This window comes from Octopus bimaculoides, chromosome 6 (assembly GCF_001194135.2).
Source record: "Octopus bimaculoides isolate UCB-OBI-ISO-001 chromosome 6, ASM119413v2, whole genome shotgun sequence".
NCBI classification, from domain to species: Eukaryota; Metazoa; Mollusca; class Cephalopoda; order Octopoda; family Octopodidae; genus Octopus; species Octopus bimaculoides.
This window is the reverse complement of record NC_068986.1, coordinates 95,525,897-95,530,503: the sequence shown is the minus strand read 5'-3', so window position 1 is coordinate 95,530,503 and position 4,607 is coordinate 95,525,897. Positions and strand designations below refer to the sequence as shown.

The following is a 4,607-nucleotide window of genomic DNA, read 5'->3' as shown; positions in this document are numbered from 1 at the left end:
TATATATATATATATATATAAATGCTATACACATGCATAAAGAAAATGAGAACAATGGAGATTGAGAACCAGAGAGAGCGAAAAAGAGGGGAAAAGAGAGGAAGACTGAAAAAATATAAAGTGTTTAAGAGAAAGAGAGAGAGAGAGAGAGAGAGAGAGCAAAAGCGTGAAGGACAGAGAGAAAAAAGAGAGGGAGAGACGGAAGAAAGAGGTTAGGAGATGGAAAGGTGAATAAAACAAAAAGAGAGAAATGAGGAGAAAGTCTACTTGAATACAGAAACACATTTCAGTATGGATAGAAGGAAAGAAAAGATGATTGCGTTAAAAAAAAAAGAAAAGTAAAAAAGAAGAGAAGAACAAAAGAAACAGAAGGAAAATGAACACGGGAAAAAAGAGAAAAGAATAGAACAGAAAAAAATCTCGAACCTCGAAATCAATACTTTGGGTTTAAGGTGAGGTTGACTTCACCTCGTTCTCGTTTATCAACGTCACGAAATCTTCGTTAAATCTGGGGAGATTATTTGAAGACGAGCAATAACATCAGAGCAACAACAAGAACAAAAACAAGAAGAACAATAACATTAACAACAGGAATAACAACATTAACAACAAGAAGAATAACAACATTAACAACAACAAGAATAATATTAACAACAATAATATAGTTTCAAATTTAGAAATAACTGAGTCACCCTCAATGTACAATTTAATGTCTTATGAAGAGGAAGAATACATTGCATGAGGTAGTCCAAGATGCACTAGGTCTGAAAATAGGATGAGGTGTAGGGTCAAGGACAGGATAATGTGTGTGTAAGATATAACTGGCTACAATGTAATATTTGGGATGGTTGTGTTTGTATTTGATATGTATTTATAAAAGTTATTAGGTTTATTGTAATTACAGTTCCTTCGACACATTGAATAAGAAGGCAGTTCGTAAATGGTTGAAACGTGGTCAGATTTAAACGCTGGAGGAAAGAGTGTGAATGGAAGGAAGACAACGAAGAATTGTAGTAGACGTCTGATGCAGAGTGTAGAGAGAAATCTAAATTTATTATCATTTGCAAACTATTGTAAAATGGACGAGGACTGGTTGGTGGAATATTAAGGGTAATCAAAATTTAAATATTTAAATGTGATTTTGATGTAATAACTAATGAGTGTAGGTTGGTTTGTCGTTTCTTAGGAATAATCGAAAGCATGAGATATGAGAGAATAATATTAACCCCGCGTGACAGTGTTATGAAGTAGGTAATAAATTTTACAGAAGGATTGAGCAGAGTAATGGTTCGGTAGGAAAAGAGCTGAAAGTCATCTCAGTTAATACAATGACAAATGATTGCATAAAATATCAAGTGCGGCAGTTTGTTCTATTGAGTGAAGTAGAGTAAAATGCCCATACTATAAAAAAATCATTACTTGGTATTAGTGTGTAGTCGATGTTGCAGTGGTGTGTTAAATATTTATGATAGAGAAGATTACAAGTTTTAAATGTTGGGAAGTTTTAAATGTTCCATGTTGGTAGAAGGAAATACATTCAGAAAAACATTTAAGTAGTGCTATTTTCACGAATTTCAAAGCTCTCTGTTGCCAATTATGTACATACATAAGATGTGGCCATCTTAATAAAATTAGATTACACTTAATACTAAATGACATCGACATTAACTTTTAGATAAGTTATCTTTAAATTATAACTTTATAATTATATTAGCTCCTGACTTACATTTTTACATTATACTTACAAATACAATTTTAGGCTTCTATTAACATCCTTTCAGCTTCTCTATATCGATTCTCCTAATTACCACCTATAATATTAATGTTTATTTTTTCCCCAAGGAAACATTAATACAAATATAGATATAATTACACTAAAATCCATTACCACATTCACTTCCTATAGTTTAAACCATGTTTTTAAAATAATACATTTTTCTGGATATTATTTTATTTTTGTATCACTAAATTATATATTCTACACTTATATTTATCTTAAAAAAACCTCATAAAACTACATGATCATAAAACAACACCATATCCGGAGCATGGTTCTATGAACCTAATATTTTACATACTATACACACCCTACATAACTGCAGTTTATACAATTTATTTCAAAATAATATTCTATTTTATTAGATATTAAATGTTTAAATGACCATATAATTGCATATAGCTCTGAATAAATTAGCAGGGTCTTTAATGGCTTTGTTAGTATACACACAGAGCCAGCGTCCCACAAATTTAAACATATGATGTAAACATAGCTAAACTGGATATAGAAAACGTTCATACGTATATTACATTGTATTTCTATCTCGACCCATACTATTAGAATGTTTTCCGTTACCCATTTACATAAATACATACATACATACATTCATACATATGTGTGTATGCATATATACATATATATGTATATATATAATTATACATACGTACATATGTGTGTGTGTGTATGTATATATACATATATATGTAAAAACAAATAGTAAATGAGTATATGCATATATATGTACAGGCATGTGCATACCGACATCCACCTGTATGTATAGGTGCATATCTGGGTACAGGACATTGCAAACAAAACGTAGACGAGAAAACACACAAGCCACATAGAGAACATTCTACTTCATCAGCTACCCCCGTTTTAACACCGGCATTTCGAAGAGATGTATGTATGTACGAGAGGAAGTGAAAAATTATCCGCACTTACGCCATAACATATTTTTACTATTGTCATATTCCCTTCTGCGCATGCGTGTTTATAGTTGGTACTATTGTGCTAACGTGATCGAAGTTTGAGCCTAATCACGCCATTTTTCTTTCTGGTTTTCAACGTAAGCATGGCCACTCCACTAGCAATGTACACCAAAGAAGAAAGAGCAGTGATCTGATTTCTCTGGTCGGAAGGTGTGTCAGGTGCTGAAATTCATCGGAGGCTTTTAGCGCAATACAGAGACAGTGCATTACCGCGTAGCAGTGTGTATGAGTGGGTCGAAAAGTTTAAAAGTGGTCAGACAAGCGTGATGCACGAAGAGGGACCAGGAGGCCCGTCAACCTCTACCACTGACGAGAAGATTCAGCAAGCTCGACAGATGGTAATGCTGAACCGGCGAGTTATCATCGATGAGGTAGCTCGTTCTCTGCAGATTAGTCACGGTTCTGCTTATCAAACCATCCATGATGAGCACGGCTTCCATAAAGTCTGTGCAAGATGGGTGTCAAGAGAGCTTACTGAAGAGCACAAGCGCAAACACCTTGAGGTAGGTCTACCAACGTTAACTCGATCGCTACAACAATGAGGGCGAGGAATTTTTGAGCAGAGTAGACACAGGAGATGAAACATGGGCTCATTATTATGAGGCAGACTACAAAAGACAGAGTATAGAGTGGAAACCTCCTGGCGCGCTAGCGACAAAGAAATTCAAGACTCAGTCTTCCGCTGGAAAGGTGATGCTAACCCTTTTTGGGGACTCAAAAGGCCATATGCTGGAAGACTACCTGGTAAAAGGGTGTACTACCAACACTGCAAGATATAGTGCTTTGCTGGCCGAAAGACTGAAGCCAGTAATTCGCACCAAACGCTGAAACCTATTGAAAGTTTTATTGTTGCATGACAATACACACCCACTCACGGCCGTCCAGACCATTTAAACTATTAACCAATTGGGCTTTGAGGTGCTGGAACACTCTGTCTACAGCCTACATCTCGCCCATTTCGACTATCACATCTTTGGACTGCTCAAAGATAGTTTACGAGGTCGTCGACTTCCTACGGATGAAGATGTGAAGGAAGCGGTGCATAAATGGCTGCACGACCAACCAAAAACCTTCTTCTTGGACGGAATATGCAAGCTTGTGGACCGCTGGACCAAGTGCATCGAAAAGGAAGGAGACTATATAGAAAAATTACGTACTTCTTTATCCCCTGCTTTTGTGTAAATACGTTGAAAATACAAGAGTGCGTATAATTTTTGACTCACCCTCGTATATATACATATATACAAACATAAACATATATTTGCATATATGTATATGTATACACATAAACCCACACACACATGCACAGCCACATACAGACATATCATCTGATGTCCATTTTCCATGCTGGCATGGGTGGGACGGTTTGACCGGGAACTGGCGAGCTACAGAGCTGCGTCGTGCTCCAATTTCATTTTTGGCATGGTTTCTACTGCCGGATGCCCTTCCTAACGCCAGCCACTTCACAGAGTGTACTGAGTGCCATCAACACTAGTGAAGTTACCATGTGTAACTTGCAAGATAGAAAAAAACAGAGTAAAAGGAAATGGAAAAGTTCTCATTACTATAGGCGCAGGAGTGGCTGCGTAGTAAGTAGCTTGCTTACCAATCACATGGTTCCCAGTTCAGTCCCACTACATGGTACCTTAGGAAAGTATCTTCTACTATAGCCTCGGACCGACCAAAGCTTTGTGAGTGGATTTGGTAGACGGAAACTGAAAGAAGCCCGTCGTATATATGTATATATATATATATATGTGTGTGTATATGTTTGTGTGTCTGTGTTTGTCCCCAACATCGCTTCACAACCGATGGTGTTGTGTTTACGTCCCCGTAACATA

The 4,607-nt window shown here is 36.6% G+C and overlaps 1 protein-coding gene across 2 annotated transcripts in view; it reads right to left on the bottom strand.

Annotated features, from left to right (window-relative positions):
- LOC106870351 (uncharacterized) overlaps positions 1-4,607 on the bottom strand; it is a 131,631-nt gene that overhangs the window by 11,484 nt on the left and 115,540 nt on the right. The window contains exon 1 of one of the 2 annotated variants that reach the window (XM_014916386.2): positions 427-510. The exons of the other annotated variant lie outside the window; for it this stretch is intronic. The gene's annotated coding sequence lies outside the window, so the exon portion shown is untranslated. Of the gene's footprint in view, positions 1-426; positions 511-4,607 lie in introns of those variants that run through there. 2 annotated transcript variants of the gene reach the window in all.